General features: G+C 40.2%; 1 long non-coding RNA gene across 3 annotated transcripts in view; it reads right to left on the bottom strand.

The window, feature by feature from the left end:
• Positions 1-1,086: 1,086 nt before the first annotated feature.
• LOC137166752 (uncharacterized) overlaps positions 1,087-21,215 on the bottom strand; it is a 55,979-nt gene continuing 35,850 nt past the window's right edge. The window contains exons 6-7 of one of the 3 annotated variants that reach the window (XR_010923792.1): positions 10,322-10,386; positions 2,895-3,132 (exon numbers count right to left, since the gene is read on the bottom strand). This is a non-coding gene — a long non-coding RNA (uncharacterized lncRNA). Of the gene's footprint in view, positions 1,188-2,894; positions 3,133-10,321; positions 10,387-21,215 lie in introns of those variants that run through there. The other 2 variants (XR_010923797.1, XR_010923796.1) reach the window with 2 other exon arrangements.

Below are 21,215 nucleotides of genomic sequence, written 5' to 3'. Positions count from 1 at the left end.
GGGCCTGTGGGCCAGTTTCCTGCTCTTCCCCCTCCCCCCGATGCGGTGGAGGCGTATTTGGGGGGCACCAGCCGGGCCTTCTTCTGAGGAGCCGGCCCTCACTGACATCCCAGCAGTCGCCCCTCTCCACGTGGGCCCAGTGCAACCCTGGACAGGGCCAGTGGCTCACCAACCCAGCCCCTCAGCCTCCCATCCTCTTGGCCCCCCCCGCCATGTGGGAAGGGGTGTACTGGAAAGGGGGGGGGGGGAATGACGGCCGCAAGGCCCTTGCGGTGCCGCGTGCAGCTCAAAATGGTCACGCGTGCCATAGGTTGCCAACCCCTGATCTAAGGAGATCCAGAAACTAGATGAAAGGTGAGAAGGGTATTATTGAATTAGGGAACCCAATATGGATTATCACCAAGCAGCAAACAGTAGCAATCTCCCAGCCCCAATACCATCCCTACAGCCCAATGGCAGCAGTGATGGCAGAGAGGCTCCAGTGCTCAGAAAGCAGCATACAATACCCTTCCCACCCTTTGCAATGTAAGGAAGAAGCAGCCTTTACCATACACACAGTGAAAGCAACTGGGAGAGATGGGAAAGAGGGAAAGCGGAAGGAGCACAAACACTGCCATGGCTGCTTCTCATTGAGCTCTTTTCTTCCCTCTACCCAAAGGCTGTCTCAGCTGCTCCGGGCCCCATCAAATGCACACCCCAGCTAGCAAATTGAGTGTTTGTTCAAAAATTGATCATATGAAATACCAGAGAAGACAAATCGTCAAAAAAGGCAACAGGAAACTGCAGACTTGTAAGTCTATAGAGTATTGTGTTTTCTGAAAAGCATTTTATTGCTTTTTCAATTATTTGCAGCTTTTCTGGGTAGCCTCTTTCATCTACGTACTGTTTTGCTGGCCAAGACAGGTTGCAACAATACCACCCATGCAGCTCTCCCAAACATCTAAATGGGACCTTATCAGTGCTAAAATTTTTACTTTTGTTGGAATACGTTAACTTGTAGGAACACATGGTTTATTTCTCTTGTTATTTCACTAACAATAATAATTACACACAATGATGCAGAGGTCTGAGCTAGTGAGCTCGATGCAGGAATGGAGGCTTAATCTGGGCTCCTTTTCCAAGCGGTCATTGACTGACCACTCGTTTTTGTTTTCTCTTCCTGATAATGTGATTACAACAGAACTGCACTGTAAAAGCAAGAGTAGAATAAAGTAATTCACTATTTTCTTAATTACACGACAATTACGCGCTTGCAAGCTATGGTGGTGTTTCCTCTCATATTTAACTTTCAGGCCAAGCAGTTAAAACAAAGTTTTTAATGTGTTTTTAAAATGAATAGAAAATAATGCAAGCCTGAGGTGTTGCACCTAGTGATTCTAGTCCAGAGTAAAACGGTATTCTCCATGAGCTCATTGATGGCAAAACCTCTAACTACAAAGGAAGATAGTAAACATGGCTGTCTGGAAAAAAGATCCCGTCTTTTTCTTCTGATTCTGGAAGGCCTTATGGCCAAACAGTGGGGAGCCTTATTATTCCTGCTGTTCGCCAATAGACCCGGGTGACAGGAAACCAAAATGTCAGTGAGTAGAATCTAAGGGGAGGGGGAGAAATAAGCTGCTGTCTCTATCTTGACACCTTTTAGAAGTGTAACATCTAATGTTGGTTTGCATTACTCTGGGATGGTAATTACACAGAAAATGAAAGAAACACATGCTAATGAGATAAGGCAACACAAAGTGTGCCCTTCAATAATGCAATCATAAGGAGGAGAGTTTGAAGCAGGCACACTGAAAAGGAGTTATCAAAAATGTCAGGACTTAAAAAACACAATGAAAAGGATTGATGTGTTTCATGTGTGCTGTAATGCGGATGTTATTTACACTAAATTCACAGTTGACAGTAAGTCAGCATGGTGACAAAAACAATAGCTTATGTAAAACAGAGCCATTTAGCCATGCATTTTTATTACACAAATTTCAAAATGTTCCCGATATTTAACTTAGTTTTAGTATCACTGAATGTTATGACAAAAGCAACACTTTTTAAAAAAAAAAAGACAATAGATATGATCAGTTATAAGGAAAAAAGCTGTAGAATAGCATCTACTGCTTAAAACATAGGAAAACCTAATTTAATAAGATACAGCAATTTAGTGGCCATTCTTCTTGCATTGAGTTGAATGGCCCAACTCTAATGGACTTCAGTGGAGGCAGTAAAGGATCCCCTTTATGTAGGAAAAAATATTGACCCTCAATGCTAGATCTATTTATGACTGTTGAGCATGAGAGAAAGTCATACACCTTGGAAAGCGTAAAAAAAAAAAAAAAAAAAATAGAGGAGTTGCAGGTACATTGCAGTTATTTCTTGGTAGTGTGCTCCATGCACTCAAGTGAAAATGATATTGAAACAATGCTTTCTAATTTAAAAATATAATAAGCTGGGTAGATCCTCAGCAGTTGTAAACCAGCATAATTCTGTTGACAAGGTGATACCGAGGATTTGTCTACACTAACATTTAGTTCATGGCAAGCTGAGGTGTCAATCTACACCATATTGGACAGCGTATGGCAGACTATGTGGACCCTGCAGACGTATTACCAGTTAGTGCACTTTGATCTAATCCTCTTTGAAACAGGACTAGATCAAAGCACATTAAGAAACAAATAATGATGTCAGAGTCCACATGAACAGCTAAGAGTGTGGCAGGCTCGTGTGGGGTAGATTCACACTCCAGCTTGTGGTGAATTAAATGTGCACATAGACAAGCCCTCTTTACACCATTTTAGGATCTGGATAACTAGTGCCCCTAGGAAAGGAAGCTGCTGTTTTGTCATTTAGCCATCTCATGTGCAATTACTACAGACCGAGGTATTTTTTCCAATTTTAATGGACTGCTTAAACCATCCTGAAACACTTAACAGATTGAATAAAATCATTACACAAGATTTTATTTTCAAATTTGGACATTCACATTTTTTCTTTCCAATTTTGTCTATTGTAATGATCACATGCAACTGTAGATTAAGGGTGATTTCTGCCCCCTCTCTGATGCAGGTTTTAGGTGACTGGATCCATGAAGTCAGTGATCCATGGACTGCTCCTTCCCCTTAAGTCCCTTGGATACACACTACCCTGTTCAATACACAACATGCCCTATGTCAATGTTCTGCCCACAAATCCCCTTGCACAGCCCAAAAGTGTCTTCTTGGAGTGTTTTCTTCTAGCCTTCCATGGCAGCATCATTTTCACCGACCCCAGCAAGTATTCCAAATGCAATTCCCCGTGGAAGAAAAACAAAACCACACATCTCAGAATAAAATGTTTGCAAAATTAAGCCCCTACTGACAAAAAACATGTCAAATTAGCAGGCAAATTTAGAGGCCAGTTTGAGGTGGTGAAAAACGTGCCCCTTCATGAAAAGTTGGATATCAAAGCACAGTCTAGGTTATCCACTTGATTTAGTAAGGATGAAAGAGTTTGTTTTTTTTTTAATTGGATGTACCTGATCATTCAAAATAGGATGCAACTGGAGTGGATAGGATATGATGATCATTTAGTCATTCCTCCAGCATTATCCTCCTCCATCTGCCCCAACCGGGACACTTACATATCTTAAATTCCTTTACGATCAATAGCTAGATTTAAGAACTATTAAATAGTTATTACAAAACAAGACAGGAATGAAACGCATTGTGGTTCAACCCAGACCTGTAAGGGGTTACGTCACCACCTGCTCTGCAACTCTGGGTCCCTTAAATACTATGCTGCTGTGGCTCACAGCCCTGGCACCAATAGCCACCCTACAAGCATGTAGGTCACACCTTGGCTTCCACCACCCAGTTACTTTTTGCAGGATGACTCCCAGTCCTGAACTTCCCCAAAACCATCTGCCCTGCAGTGTCCATCCCTCTCCTGGAACGCCCACAGAAGTTACTTTTTTTGCTCTTTTAAACAGTTGGTAGCCTATTAATACACCCTTCCCTTCAACCAGTGCACCCAACTGGTTTATAATAAAAAGTGAAACAAATTTCTTAAACAAAAAAAATCCTAGGTTTAAGTGATACCAAGTATAAGGAATAAAGAAAGAAAGTTCCTAGCAAGCAAAAGTGAAAATATACTTTTAAGAAATAATTTTGGCATGTTACAACCTTTGCCTAAGTTCCCAGAGACTTCAACCCCCTTGGTTGAAGGGCCAAGCATTCTGTGGCACCAAGAGTTCTGGCCCCTTCCATCCCTACAAATGATAACATCTCTCCCCTTCCTTTTTATAGTCCAGTAACTGTTTGAAGGGTGCTCTTTGTGGAATAAACCCAAGTAAAGTTCTTTTCCCTGCTGGGTGTGCACACCAGGCTGTCTGATGTAGACTTCATGTTGTCTTCTCCCCTGCTGGTGACTTTTTATAATGCAAATGATCTCTTCCTGCAACCTCTAATACAAATGAATGGCCTGGTGAATTTGGCCACACCTGGTTTGATGTGTTGGCCTCTTTCCTTTGTCCTGATATGGCTGGTTTAAAACACCTTTTAGGTCACAGACTTCAAAGCATAATATTAGTGAGTATCCATGATTCCTCATATATATAGTTGATGCATACATTTCACAGTGATATTAATCATCAGAGTGTCATTGGCTTTCATAAAAGGCCTCTATCAACACACTTTTGTAATACAATATTACTACATATACCATCAGCTGATTCAATTGCTTATCATTTGTGGTTCAGATCCCCAGTCACTAAGTTGATGGCTTTGTTTATCTTTTATGTAAGTGTATCTTCACTGTCTCTGCCACACATTTTAAGAACATAATTCTAGCACATTTATAACTTTGTATGTACCCTGTACAAACAAACAAACAAGAATTAAATAATTAAATAAATAAATTATCAGTGAGTTATTAGTTTTCCCAATGACATATTACATGCCACCATTTGGGTATATGTATTGTGACAAGTAGTGAGTAGTGTAGATGTAGTGAGTAAGTCAGACCTGACAAGAACTGCTGAGTAGTGAACCTCCAACAGGCCTGAGTCACACAGAAGGAGGGAGGGGCTCAAAACGCACAGCTCAATGGCAAAAACATAGGTTACAATTATTAGTGATTAATTTTGTGGCAAAATCAATCAGGAAAAAGAGTAGCAGCCGCTGCCACCAAGCCTTTTGCAGAAACAATGTAATCCATGTTAGCAAATACCTGTCAGTCAAAAGAGCAAATCAAGATACTTTGCAAGTTGAAATTTCATATTAGACAGCCTCTTAGTTATTCCAGAAGTCAACATATTCTAATTCAAATACACAGGACAAAGTGAGAGATATCAGCTGAGGCAGACTGCAAAGATACAACGGTTTAATTCTGCAAGATAAGCACTTTCGGAGGATTCAGTGGAAACAGTGGCACTCAATCTTCTAACAATGCTTAGCATCTTTCAGGATGGGGTACTGAACAAGGAGATTTTCCATATGTATGGGTCTCTCCTTTGAGTCACAACAGTGTGATGTATGATGGGGTTTGCTGCTTTGACAGCCTTCCCTTAATGTTTGTTGTTTATTGGAACCCTGGCAAATCGCATGATTTAAGTCTTCAGCATCAGTGAATATGCATCAGATGCATCTGAGTTGTATATTGTATTCTAAGTTCGCTAAAAAGTGCACTGCTTGTCTTCTCACAAAATGAAGATTTTTTCCTAAATAAAAATAGACTCCATTCTAAATTTAAGGTAATTCAACAAATTTCATTTTTCTTTTGTATCCTAGAGCATCTTTACAAACACAGGAAGCAGTACAGCATCAGTGTCCCCAGTCATGGCTTGCTCTACCATTCATCCCAGCATGGTCTTGTCTTTCTGTACAATGTCCCCATGATTCAACCAGTGGTCAGCCTCTAGGTCAGATTTACCTTGGTTACATTTGCATTATTTTCTTTGGCACCCTATTATCGGTTTGTGTTCTGCAGTGTCCTCACCACCTGAATCTTTTCGATTGCAGCAAATCCTGTACTCTGGTTTCACCTCCTACTCCCTTAACATCAGAAAATGGCAGGTGTGAAGTGGAATAATTTTAAGACAAATGAAGAACTGAACTCTACTTCCTCCATCCTTGTTCTTGTTTCATTTAATGCCACTGCTTCCAGACCACAGTAATATTGTTAGTACACTGCTTTGATATTTTTCACCTTGGTATCAAATATTTGTAACAGTCCATAATTTCATCAATTTCTGTGCAGCACCTGCAGCTAAAGCACAACTCCTTTTAACCTCATCCTTGATGGAACTGTCAGCAGAGCTCAAATTTCATAGGTACACACACTATTCTACTTCTGCTACATCTTCACCACTTCTGTCATTTGTCCAAGATGCAACCTTTGTCTTCTAGGCATTTACTAAAGTTCAAGTCAACTAGACCAATTTTTCAAGGTAACAGAGTCTCATCATTAATTCAAACCTCTGCCATTTGTACCATGTTTGCATAAACTAAGGATTTTCACTGTAGATCATCCAATGTCACAACCTCCATGTTGTCCAACTTCCTAATGTCCAGTTTAAGAACTGGAACAAAAGCATTTGTGATTCCATGCCCTCTTGTCCTTTATCAAACTTTGGCTTGCATCAGTTGTTTAATGTTTCACCAATTCTTTTGGCACTGCAGGAGTCTTCATACACAACTTTTATAATTGCAGTTACCCTCTCAGGAGCACCATATGGTTTTACTAATTTTCATAATGCTTCATGCCAAACCAAATGCCTTTATGAAATCAACGAAAACAGCAACATCTTTAATTTCTCCCCTCCCCAACTCCTGCCATCAGCTGTCAGTGCATGAATATCAAGTTGATGCAACATGAGCCGGGTCTGAAGCTGCACTGTTCGTCTACTTCTAAAACTCGTCTTAATCTGCTAATTACTTTCATCATGCTTGTTCCTTGTAAAGATAAGCTTATATCATTAGTAAATTACTGGGATTGGCAGGATCTCCTTTCTTTAGGATTGACACAACTATTGCCTTCAGACAGTCATGTGGCACCGCCCCTGGCTCTCACACTTTGTATATTTTTCTTAATGCTTTGATAGCACTGGTCTTGCCAGCTTTTAGCAGCTCAGCTGTTATATTGTATGTTCCTGCAGCTTTCCCATTTTCAACTGCTTCATTGCTCTCTCTTTCCCCTTCTCAGGGTGCTTCAGTACAGATATCCATTTCGACTTGCAAGCTGCCCGGTTCATCTAGTATGACTATAATGCTTACATCTGGATGAAATGTAAGATTCAGCACTCAAAATCCTCCCGCCATACTCCCAGTACCTCAGCTCTTCAGCAGAGATCAGATCACCAGTAGGCTTTTTTTTACCACTTGGATCATTGACCTGATTGCATTTCCATACAACTTAACCTTTATATAAAAAAAATCACGTCCATATTATGTTTTCTTATCATCACCTCTAGTTGTTGAAAGGGGTGTCATTTCAGATTTTGGTAGGGGGTGCAACTTCAACCGTGATTCCACGGGCTACATTACAGACACAAGTAGATTTAAAAAAAAACAAAAAACAACAACCCAACCACCACCGCTGCCCTGCAGGTTAACTACTTTAAACCTTGAGATACTGCAATGATTTGGATGATGCACAAGCATATTTTATTACACCCTAACTCAAAGATTGCTTCCGTCATGGGGGTACTATGAAACACATTTCATAGCAGCAGTTTTTTATTCCTACTTTTCCGATTCTAAATTGAGTAGAATTTCAATGAACCTCAGGTTTATATTAAGGCCAAAATATATTGTTCAAAACCTTGTAGCAGTAAAATCAAAACTAAAAATGAAATAAGATGGACCATATTCTATTCTCATTTACACAATTTCAAATTCAGAATTATGTGATCAATCTGATTTTTGGTTGGACTATCTGATGAATTCCATTGTGCATGTCTGTGAGGAAACCAAAGGACAACCATGAATCAGATTAAGAATGTACTGTTAGATGCACAATCTTTCCCCTTTATCATTCACCATACTAATACCATGTGGTCCAACTCTAATAGTTAAACATGTCTGCTCCCAACCTTTGCAGTAATATCTCCCATTATCAGGATCATATCATTGGGAATCTCATGTACAATACTAGCAAACTGTCCTTCTCTTCCTCTTCTGTTGCTTTTTATTGATGAATAGATCACACTTATCCATAGTTTATTGTAGACAGTAGTAAACCTTGCTATTACAATCCACTCAGACAGTTTCCAGCTACTCATTGAAGTAACTGTTCTCTTGCCCACTGCTATAGCAAGCATCTACCTTTCACTAGTTCACTTGAATGTCCAGAGTTAAGTGTCAACTCTCCTACAGAAGACACACTGGCAGGATGCATGTCAGCAAGGAAACTTGTAACCTCCTTAACTCGTTCTACTAGCTCAGTTTGAGCTGTACCCAATAAAGTCTAACATACCAGCACACAATATGTGTAATATAGGTTTAGTAGTTACTGGAAATCCATGACCATTTCCATTTGTTAGGCTTGATGGGCCTGGGTTGAAATCTGTATCAATCACTCTGGCTTGCTGTACTATTTCTATAACAAGTAATTTTTGGATGTAACGGCTAGTTAAGCCAATTCACCTTATCCAGCTCATGGGAATGCTGTGTCAGCCTGATGACCTACTAGGAACAGGTGTCAGCAGTTCCACCCTAGTCCAATTGCCTTTTGACCTTAGACTGACCTTGAAGTCAGTTTTCCTTCTCCTAACACTGTTGATTTATGGTCCCTTATTTCATAATATTCAAAGCAATGATTCTGGTTTCTCAAGACAGGCTACTCACATCCACCATCTCAAGAACATGTGCCGCTGCACATCTGTATCCCAGCAAGATTTTCATACTCTTATTATATTAGTGGCTTCATATAATCAGCTCTTTACAAAGGGCATGGGATACTGGTTCAGGATATTTGGGACAGGAAAGTGAAGCAAACAAATTACAGGCTACAAAAGCCTTGCTAATAGTTTCGTTTATTGAATTTCTTGTTATCCCTACCTTTCTATTTTATTTCTGCCATCAATCAGATCATGCCTCCCAGCTACTTCCTTTCCTACCCACCATCACTCTGTGTTACGGGGGCTATTTATTTATATCATCACCACATCAAGGAGCCCCATTCATGAATCTATTCACCCCCATGCTAGATGCAGTATAAACAGAGAACAAAAAGATGGTCCCTGCCCCAGGTTCCAGTACCTCTTCACCACAATTTCCTGCATACCAGTCAGTTGAACTGAAATCTAAATTACACAAAACATTGCTTTCAGATAAGTGATTAAATGTATTAGGAATAAATACAGAGATACAAGCAGGTCACGTGTTAGAGGAGACCTGCATTCATGGGTGATAAACAAAAAAGAGTCAGAGTGGCTCAAAATTATGAAGGCAGCTTCTTATTAGTTGCAGTCTGGGTATGCTCATCAGGGATACTATCAGTACATGAAAACAAGCTGGTGGAAAGTAGATACCACAAAATCTGATCATTCAAAGAAATTAATACAACAGAAGATGCAATTGATAACAAGCCAGGTTTGCTGTGAAAAATTGGCAGCAAAATCCTGCACTCATTGAAGTTAGTGTCAAAACTCCCATTGACTTCAGTGGTGCCAGGATTTCACGCATTATAAATATATATATTTTTTAAAAATAATAAGGTTATGGTGAGAGAGAGAACACATACACATGCAAGCAAATCTCCTCAGGTCACGAATCTGGTATCTTGGGAAAGAATTTGCTGTACAAATTGCTGCCAGGCATGCCAGTTAGACAAAGTATATTTCTGTTTCTCAGCATGATATTAGAGAACTAAAAGCAGGAACTGAGTCACTCAGAAGGTTACCTCATATAAAAGCAAGCCCATTGGCAGCTTCTCTCTTTTAAATTGGAGGTCTCACAGAGAAAGTGCCACAGAGGCTCCAGCAGATGCACTGAAATGCGCCGGCTGCCACCTCTAATTTTGTTTATAGTTATTTTTCTGAAGAAAGCACTGGCTGTTTGGGAGTTTTATAACAAGTCAAGCTTGCTGACAATATTTATAATTTTTCTTTTCTGAAACAAGTCTAACTACACAAATCCTAGGTAGGAAGCACTGGAAAGTGGGCACAGACATACACAGCTGTGCATCCTGCTGCTATTAAGATTTTTACCCCCACCCCAATTACTGTATTTAACAGTTTCCACTATTAAGTTTCAGAACAATCATGCCAGCTGGAAGATTTTTCTTACCTGCCCAGTAAGGCTTGTTTTAAAATTATATCAGAGGGTGTACTGTAAGAAGATATCTAAATTCTCACCTGAAATACCTCCCTGCTATTCCACTCCCAGGCCTTTCCATTTGATTTTGTAGTTAACTGGTAACCTGTAAAGTTTTGAAGATAAAATGTACACATTTATGGTTCCTTCCCACAGGGCCCATGCTATTGTCCTCCAATCCAGTTTAATGTTAATGTTAAACTCCCCCTCCAGTCTTGACCCATTGGATTCATTTAAACCAATTCCCCACTGTTGTAATATTTTGTTTCCCCTGCACCATTAGGCCTCATGCTTTAAACAGCAGGTACAAAGAATGGTTCTCATTTGGGATGAAGTTTACTCTGATATAGAAATCCAAATTTATGTGACACTGATATCCTATTTCGAAGGCTTAGGTAGAACCTCGGTGGTTTGTGGAACTTTTGCTAGTTATTAGAGACAAAATTTACCCTTACTTTGAAAACTCTCTAGTAGTTATATGATCAGTTTCTAAAAGAAGTACAGTACTGCTCACAAGGAGCATTTCTTCAGAATCTAACTGCTTACACGTGCAGATAAACAGAGGTAAGAAGTTTGTCTACAGAAATAATGTCTGGTGACTCTCAATAAGTTTACAGTTTTCACTGCTATTCTGTCCTATCCTATCCTTTTCCCTACCTCTTATTCCACAGAGGATCCAACATGTCTATCAGACTTGCTGTTTAGTTTGAGTACGATGATACTCAGAGCCTTGTTAGTAATACACCTTTGATTGCATATTGGACCACTGGCAGCAGTAGTCGGATCACTTTCAGAGGACCCATTTACACATCAATTTGGCTAACTAGCAATAACTTTAAACACATCTCCCAATAACCGACTAACTGATTAGACGAGAACAACCCTCAGAAATGACTTTTACAGTTCTGGCTGAGTGGATAAAAATAGGCTTTGAACGCATAGCTTTCAAAGGAAAAGCTCTGTAAAAGCAGAGAACAAAGTGAAAGGAAAGAAGAGGGGCAGTCTCATATACACCAAATATTTTCATTGCCTGAGTGTCATTGGACCATTAAGTTTGACAAGGCAACTGGAAGATTCAAAATGCAGAGGGGTAAGAATTAAAGGGATTCTGGGCTTCCTTCCTAGAACACGATTTTTCTGCTTGCAGAAAAGCCACACAATTAGATCTGGGTGAATAAAAAAGCTGCCACACATTTGATCATATGTAAATGCTTTCTTCTTCTGTCAAATTGATCCATTATGGTAGGTTAGAAAGTTATAACACATGGTGTGTACAACTCATTTCTTTCCAAAACTATGTATTAAAAATAAACATTTTATAGCTGGATACGAAGCTGTGCAATGTCAACTTCTTTAAACCAAGGTTAAAATTTCTGTACCAATCTGTACATTTCATAAATAATTAAGTTCATACACCTTCATTAACAAACACCTAATGCTTTGGGTAATACTACTCCAACAAAGACATTTTGCCCCCATCAGAATCAGGCCAACATACTTTTGCATCTGCATGAACAGTTTATCAGTGTCATTGTAAGTAATATGCTTATACCTTACCAACCAACCCCAACATACTTGGGACAAAATGGTGTCTTGTGGCAGACAGATATCAGTAGTTTAACTGAAAATATTCTGTATTTTACTTTTTGAACTGTACCAAAATGTCATTAAAAATGATCAGAACCAAATTTTACATCATTAATTTTACCCAGTCACGCAGCCTCTCCCTGCCATCCAAGGTTTTACGTGGTAGGAAGCCCTTTATTTCAGAACCTTCCAGTCATCACAACATTAAACACTTAAGTCCATCTAGAGTGACAGAAATAGCAAATAAGCATAAATTAAAGCTGTCTGGAACAGTTTAACAATGTCTTGCAATCCCTGCCATATTTGAAAAGCTACAAGGAAACCACAGTGAACTTCCCATGCTGGCAAAAGATGAAAGTCAGCAGTTCAGTCCTAAATTCAAACAGTAAGTGAAGGCTTTGTAAACAGCAGAAAAAGCAGATACACTTTATTGGTGTAGAAGGATTATAATGTTATGCCACCATTAGTATCCAAGGGGAAAAATAAAGAAGAAAACTCTTGTAAATAACCATACAACAGTAAATCAGTTTCTCCTAATCATGTCCTCAGATAGAAAAGGCGGATTAAGTAATATCTTTTATTGGACCATTTTCTGTTGGGGAAAGAGAAGCATTTAGGCTTACAGATCTCTTCTTCAGGTCTGGGAAACTTACTCAGTGTCACAGCTAAATACAAGGTGGAAAAGATTACCTATTGATGCTAAACACTCATATTTGAAGGGACCATTCAAGAGGAAGTGGCTCGTTAACACTTCTCCAGTCATGAGGGGAGGGATTAGTATGTTATAGATTCCTGTAATGAGACAAAGCTAGTGTCTATTCAGTCCTTGATTGCTAGTGTCTAACAAAGTTTGAGTTTAAGCTCACAGGCTCATCTTTTTAATGCATTGTCCAGGTTTCCTTTGAGGACGAGGACTGAGGGGTCAGATATAGAGTGATCGTTTTGTAAAAAACATGTGCCCACCGGTGACATTGTGGTTTTGTCTTGCATCAGTCTATTCGGCGTTCATTTGAAAGCGTAGTGATTGCCTCATTTCACCCACATAGTTGTTGGGACAGTTAGTGCACCGGATGAGGAACACAACATCTTGTGACAAGCATGTGTAGGATCTTAAAAAGTGTGTTGTAAGGGTATTGATCATTGACAGTGGAGATGTTTACTGGTTTTGCATCTGTTGTTCTGGCAGGGTCTGATGCCTCTGAGCTGGTGTGTCCTGGTCTGTGGGGATTTTGCTTGTGATGAGCTTCAGAAGTCCCTACAGACCAGAACACACAACCTCAAGTGACACCAGATGCGGCCAGAAGAACAGATGCAAAAAGATATCCAAAAATATTATGTTCCTGTAAGTAAAATGGTTATGACTCATGATTGACTCAAATCTGTCACTCGGTAAGACTGCAGTTTTAACATTCACCGAGTGAACAAAGATTGTTTTGACATCAGAAGCCAATAAGCAGTCCACAGCAGTTACTGACTTCTTACATCAAGCTTTAGAAAGCTTTTGAAGGAAAAAGATACACATATGATTTTTCCTGATTATATAGATTAGTTCTGGGAGAGACCCCTTCTTTAGGGGTCAATGATAGAATGCCTTTTAGACGAAAGATTACTTTAAGAGTAGCAGAGTAGTTTGTTCACACTATTTTATGTGCATATGTTGATTCTGCTTTCAACCAGGAATGCTTTTGAATGAAGGCGAGCCACCACACTAAGTATAGTTGTGGCTTCTTTTTTTTTTTTTTTTTTTGGGGGGGGGGGGATGGGGGGCGACGCATGTAATGGCTGTATTAATACATACAGTTTTTTTTTTTTAAATTAGGAATTGGTCCCTGAAGTTAAATAAGAGCTTCAGATACGTTAACCTGTGTTTATATCTTTAATCCATACATTTGGAATTTACTTCACCAGAAGTCCATACTAGACATAGGAAGGCCTCAAAAGACAGAGCTGGATCAGGTATGCCAGAGTTCAGATTTTATTAGAACATTTTCAGAACCCAATTCAATTCAAATTCCCTACGTTCTTCACAAAACTCTTCCAATTACCAGTTCTGCTTTTCCCTGTTATTTATGCATCAAACACCATCTTGCTCCTACAATGAAGCATCATGCACTTTAGGATGTACATTCCAGGGAAGCACCAGATTGTATGCAAGAATGAATGGAGCTTTGGCAAGAGTACTAGTGGAGAGGGAATCCATTTCAATTATCTACCTACTGCAACCAGAAGAAAGGCAGTGGGATAATTGGCCATTCCCCCAACAACCTGGACTGGAGTGTGTCACATAGTGAGGGAAACTTCAGTGTTGATTTAATAGACCTTTCTGAATGTTAAAAGAATCACTGTAGAGTATGAACACACACTCAGGCGAGCATTTATTTGGTCCAGATTATTTCACATACCCCCATCCGAGGGCCTCTTTGCTTACGGTTATCTGATGAACCTGAAGCTCAGATTCATCTGCTAAAGTGTGAATTAGTATGCGGACCACGTATATGATTAATGTCATAATGAAATGGTCAGGTTAAGGAAATTGTTAAGTACTGCAAGCCACAGCTTTACAGTTAGCTCATATATAAATCATAGGCGTGTGCAGCACATTTAATTAGGATGGGCACTCAGGGAATTTTCGTTAGGGTGTGCACATTTTCATTAGGGTGTGCACTCAGGTAATCTTGGTCAGGGGTGTCAGACTGAACTCCGCCGGAGGGTAACATTTAAATTACCCGCCGGCAGAGTTCTCGCAGCGTCCTAGTCGCCGCTGACAAATGCCACGAGACAGGGTATTTTGGCGGCAGATCGCGGCATGCTCTCATCCACCGCAAGATCGCGCAGCTCCATCCGCAGAGAAACCACGCGCTCTACACGCTTTCGGTGCCGGCTTTAAACTGAGCGGATGGCGCTGCGGCCAACATAAAAGTTCACGGGCCTGATAAAAGGGGTGTGTGTGATACCCCTGCACACGCCTATGATGTAAATCTGTGGGAGGAGCGCAAAGACATTGTCAATATTGATTCGTCTGCCTAGATATTCATTCCTAGCAGTAGTTATGCACCATATTTTATATAAATTTAACCAGATTCAGAAAAGACTGTGCCTGCACGCAAACAGCTGCTTCTTGATTAATTTGTTCTCTTTTGGAAATTGCCAACTCCCCCAATGGAAGACAGACAAAAGTCTGGGGATGACAGCATTTTATTATAATTTATTTTTTAAAACACTAAACTACATATTCTTAGCAGGAAATATAATTTACAAGACCAACCAGCACCACCCACAGTGCACAATCACCCAGCTCCCCAACTGAGGAGAACAGAATGTCTCAAAAATAATGAGCACCTTGTAAAGTTGGGCAAACCAGAGCTACTACAGCTATATCTGAAAATACTTTTGTGAAAGAAAAGAGCTCAGCAGGTAGAGATGAAGAACTTCCAGCACAGCAAGTTGCCACACTTACTTTCTCCTCTTCTTGGGAGCTGCTCCACCTTATTTACACGTGAACAGACAATGATCTGATCCAAGACAACAAACAGATCTGTTGTATTAATTTAGATAGCCTACATAGGCCCAAAGATGTTAACATGACACTGACTGTCCCATTTCCCCTCATATGAACAGTATTACACGAGAGACCTGCATTACAGGGATTTGTGTCTTTCTGAAAGACTGGCCACTCCCCAAGACAAAACACAGTATGTGAGGGCCTAGGATCTGTTATAATAATTTACCCAATTATGAGCCTAACTGTGGGAAGTGACTAAACATTTATAAAGAGGGTCACAACAACATATTTTTAATGGGAAAAGGTGCAAAAGACAGACTGAGCAACTAAAAGCAATACCCTAAACAGCCCAACGCAGGTACAAGTTTGCCAGGTCTTAGAGAGCTGATAAGACCGTGTGCTGTGCCTGTGTTTTTCCAGTAGTAAAATTGCAAGTGAAGTCATTGGTCTTCAGTCTCTGGGAGAGATTGAAGAGACTGAAGCTACATTATCTTTGCTGTTCTTCTCTTACTTTCTTGGGTATGTTTTTCTTGTTTTGTCTTCTAGGAAGTGGGATTGAACAGCTGTATCCCATCTCAACTAACTCTTTTCCTTTTTCCACCCCGAAAAATGACCATAATTTTTAATACCATATAAAAGACTGTTAAACAATGGGTTTTTCCTTATAAAACCTCTTTAAAACGAAAGGAAAATAGAACAAGAGATATTGTTAAAACCTTAATATTTTACATTTCAAATGCTGTAGCCTTTTTTCCTTGTGCATCTTTAATAAAAAGGTTACAAAGACTTTAATGATTTGTTTGCCAAGGTACTAAGCAGGCTGAGGGGTCTGTATATCAAACCCTCAAAAATTAAAAGTGTTTATTCCTGTCCTGTACAATCAATCAGCATATGTCCTGAAGCATTAAGTTTAAAGGCTTGTAACAGTGTGGCACAGTATTCTGCTGACCCATCCTGTTAGTAAGTGAAGGAACATTGCAAAAGTGACTGATGGGATACTCACTCACTGTGACAGGGGAGAGTTATAAGATCCATCTTGGATGGAAGGGAGATGAGAGTGGTTCTCTGGTCAGATGGAACTAGGGCCTAGAGGAGAAAGATCTCTTCAGAGAAGTGTGGAATAACTAGTCTTAGTCCTTCATGTTTTCGAAGATGTACAAAGCATTTACATTCTCTCAACTGAAAAGATCAGTCCACTGAACTCAGTTTTCTCCTCTTCACCAGTTCTTATCTAACAAGACACTGACTTACAAGTTATAGAAAATAGCCATAGAAATTCGAGATTTAGCTCAACTGGCGTTAAAACTGGAGACTGGCCAAGACTAAAATGACTGTTCTACCTAGGCAATCACAAGTATCTTCCCAGCTACCTCTCAGACAAGCTAGCCACTGAGACAAAGCCCTGACTGGTATGATTTAGTTGGTGTCGGTCCTGCTTTGAGAAAGGGGTTGGCCTAGATGATTTAATGAGGTCCCTTCCAACCCTAATCTTCTAGGATTCTATTCAAGCGGATATTCAACACTCTACATATTACCCGTCCATTCCCAGCACTCACTATTTAGAAATGCATAGGCCCAGTGTTTACAGGTAATCCCAGAAACATAGAAAAATAGGTACAGACCTTTAAAGTTAACAGAAGGAAAAAGGAGACAGGCAGTAGCAGATGATTCAGGGTGATAGCCAGGGACTCAATACCCAGGATCCACTCCTTGTTTTGCCATATGCTTAAGGTCACACTGAAAGTAAGTCACTTAAGCCTCAAGTTCCCCCATCTGTAAGATGGGAAGGAGAGTACTTCCTTACCTCATAAATGTGAGGAGGGATAAATTACATTGAAGATTCAGGTGCTCAGATACTACTGTAATGAGGGCCACATAAGAACATGAAAGGAGGAAGGAAAGAACCAAGAAAGTTTAACCACCAACTTTTATACTGGCAGCTGTTTTACGGGGGGGAGGGGGGCAGGGGGGGAGAAGGAGGAGAGAGATAGACAAACCACATATTTATTGACCAAAAAGGGATTAAAATGAAACAAAAATGAAAGCCAGAAAGAGAAGAGTATCTTGGGGAAATGCTTACTGTAATTTAAAGGTGTAGCAAAAACTAAATTCTTTGGAGAGCTGATTTGAAAGGGATGATTACTAAATTTGAAAGATCTCTGTAAAGCAATTATGTTACTTAGTACAGCCAGACTCAAGCTTATTTTTTCCATTTTACTGTATTAAATTAGGACTTGTACAGCAGTTTCTTTAAAAGAAACTTCAAAGAATTGAAGAGACCCCAAAATGAAAGATGATCATTTCCTAAACGTGTGCTACTTCCAGAAGTGTGTAGCTACAAGTTTCAGCAGCACGACAAAATATTCCCACAAAGTCATATTTAATTCAGTGAAAGACTGCTCTCATCTAATTACACCACTAAAAAAAAATCTGATTTGTGCTTAATCATTAGGAAGGGATTCAGACCCCAGCCAATAGGGAGTTGCTGGCAGCGCCCTGAGCTATGTGACTACTTATTCCATTATTTGTTTCTGTTCACAAGTTAATTTGTGGAGATCAATCATCACACAGTGTACTGGTTGGCTGGCAAAGCAGCACATGTTCAGACTGTTAGTGCGTCACTTCAGTTTAAAGAGAACACACACTTAATTTGTTCAGGGCAAAGGCTCCAGGAGCCGTATTCATCTCATTTGTTTTGGTTCACTTTGGGTTCAGCTATCTTTGCTTGGTTCATTTTGAGTTTTGCTTTGAGTTTCGCATTGAACAAACCAAAGCAAGGCTAACCCTACATCTTGTAGCGTCTTACCCATTCCCTCCCCATCCAAGATCAAATCCTCCTACCTCCTAGTACACAGAATGCCCTTGGTTACAGCCCGTTTACCTCTGCCTCAGGCATTTCCCGTGCTCTTTTAAGGCTCTGAAATCTAAGTGCCCCATAAGTGAACCAGGAAGTCCAGAATGGGACCAAAGCCATCCACACATTTCCCTTTATTGGCAAAAATTTACAAGAAAGCAGCATAGCTCATTGGGGCAGGGACTCCCTTTGTTCTATGTTCGTACAGCACCTAACACAATGGGGTCCTGGTCCACAATAAATAAATACGTTTCAGGGAATCAGTCTGAGCTGATTTTTCAGTTTGTAATAAATACTGTAGACAGGCAAGCATCTCATGATTTCAGGTTTCATGCAGAATGTGACCTATCCATACCTAGGGCAGACCACCTGAAAATGTCATGGTCAGGGCAGGCTGCAAAAGGATAGTAGAACAGGTGTGTCAAACATGCATCCCGCGGGCGCCTGGATCTGGCCCACGAACCTTTTTGGTCCGGCCCCTGTCGGATGGATATGGCCCAACAACCTTCTTGTTTTGGCCCCTAGTGGCTGCTGCCCAGCAATATCCCAGAAGCTGCCGCCGAAAGTCAGGACAACGCGATTTTTTTCGGCAGTAGGGGAGATGCTGCGAGCTGCCGCCGAAAGGGAGAACGCAGCGAAGTTTTTTGGCGGCGGGAAAGACGCCACTAGGGTATGGCCCCCTTTAAATTCATCTTATTGCAACGTGGCCCGCCACTGAAAGTTAGTTTGACACCCCTGGAGTTGAGTCTTCTAAACTGGCGGCTAATACTGCAGTTAGATTCACCAACCAGTCATAAACAGTGCTTCTGATCCTCCCATACACTGGATACCAGAAGCTAAAAACAAGATGTTACAACCCCCTTTATTGCATTTCAGTCTCTGGCCCCAGTTAGCAACTTAGTCCAGTAAATTAATTAAAACTCTATTCTCTACCAAAAATATTCTCCTGATCCCCAAAGGGTCAACCACATTACCAGACCAATTTAAGTTTGGATCTTACCCAAAATACCACAGTGCCAGCCAATCCTTTAGTAACTAAACTAAAGGTTTATTATAAAGGAAGGAAACAAATGAGATGTTGAATGATTAAACCCATCAGAAACATACGAATGACTTTAAAGTCCATATATATCTGTGTGTCCACTTTTGCCCCCCCCCACTACAGAAAGGATGTGGACAAAGTGGAAAGAGTACAGTGGAAGGCACAAAAATGATTAAGGGACTGGAGCACATGACTTATGAGGAGAAGCTGAGGGAATTAGGCTTGCTACGTCTGCAGAAGAGAAGAGTGGGGAGGATTTGATAGTAACCTTTATCTGAAAGGGGTTCCAGGGAGAATAGAGTCAGCTGTTCTCAGTGGTAGTAGATGAGAGAACAAGGAGCAAGGTCTCAGGTTGCAGTGTGGGTGGTCTAGGTTGAATATTAGGGGAAAAAATCTTTCACTAGGAGGATGGTGAAGTACTGGAATGGGTTACCTAGAGAGGTGGTGGAATCTCCATCCTTAGAGATTTTTAAGGCCTAGCTTGACAAAGCCCTGGCTGGAATGATTTAGTTGGGGTTGGTCCGTCTTTGAGCAGGGGGTTGGACTAGAGGACCTCCTAGAGGTCCCTTCCAACCCTAATCTTCTAGGAGTCTGTGACATGGTGACATGCTGTGGGTTCTGGTGTTTTCTATTAATTTCTTACCCGTTCACTCTCTGGGCATTGGGATTTTGTAATTTCCTGGGGGGAAATTGGTATTTTTAGGAATTACGTGAAGCATCAAAAACATTGATTGGGGTGAAGTCACAATGTCCTCACGCCAGAAACAAACTTTGCCTCATTAAAGTTATAGGAGGTCTACAGATATTTGTCAGGTAGTTTGTAGCTACTAACAGACAACTCTACATTTAAAGAAGTTACTGTATTAGATATAGGGCTTTGTTAAAAAACGCTCAAATGGGTTTAACAGGTTCTGCAAGTGTCCTTGTAGGACGGGTCCTAGGCCTTCGAGTGTCAGAGATCAGAGTTAGAGCAAACATTGTTATTTGCAATGAGAAAAGTAGAATTAACATTTCCTGCTTTTGTCAAACTGAAGCATATTTCAATAGGTCTCAAAACATCTGAAGGGTTCTTGCATACTAAGATCATCTGGCTATTTCATTTTCAAGTGTTGTCTCTTCATGAGCTATAAAACAGACATCAGATAAGTGATTGCGGATTCTTTGTAAAGTAACAAAAAATTAAGAATTTACCACCACACTTTACCACGTGTCAAATATGCACCACTTTGACTAACCTGAAGAGATTACTATTCTAAGGTGCACATTACTAACAAAGAAAAATTTACATCCTAGAATAAAGATTCTAGTCTTGTATGTTTAGAATATTGATACTATCCAACTTTAAATTTTTGTGATTAAGTTTTCTCTCATCTCAAGGGGTTTTATTTCAGTGAGACCCAGATAAGAAAGAAACAAGGAAAACATATGGTAGAGGCATGACAGGGCTCTGTCAGATGTAATTTAACATTGATTATTCTAAGTGAAGGAAAAAACAGCTGAGACAAAACCAACAAAGTTTGTTTCCTGTCTACAGGCAAAAGAAGACAAATATTGGAGTTGGGCAGGAATTTTTCAACAAGACTTTTTTCAATTGGAAAAAATGCAAATGTATTGAAACCTAAACTTTGTGGAAACATTTTTTTTTATGAAGTTTTCTTTGGGAAGCGCTCTCAGATCTAGAATGGAATTTCTATGAAAAACAGAATGAACAAATCAACATAGGTTGCAGGAGCTCATCAACGTCACTCATCATGGACCAGAGATCTTCAGCTTTAACAAACCTTCACAGTGAACATACTGCAAGCAAAATTTTGCAAGATTTGAAATTACTACAAAGCTCCACCAGGAAACTGGAAATATTCAAGTATATTAAGTTTATGCTGTGGGGAAGCAGGCAGAGAATTAAATGATCCTATAGCAAACATATCTGGTGAGTATCTCTGGTAGGCG

Source organism: Emydura macquarii, unplaced genomic scaffold, assembly GCF_026122565.2.
Source record: "Emydura macquarii macquarii isolate MOO-44397 ecotype Brisbane River unplaced genomic scaffold, CSIRO-AGI_Emac_v2 contig_2897, whole genome shotgun sequence".
NCBI classification, from domain to species: Eukaryota; Metazoa; Chordata; order Testudines; family Chelidae; genus Emydura; species Emydura macquarii.
Note: the sequence above shows the minus strand (reverse complement) of the source record. Positions and strands in the feature narration are given on the sequence as shown.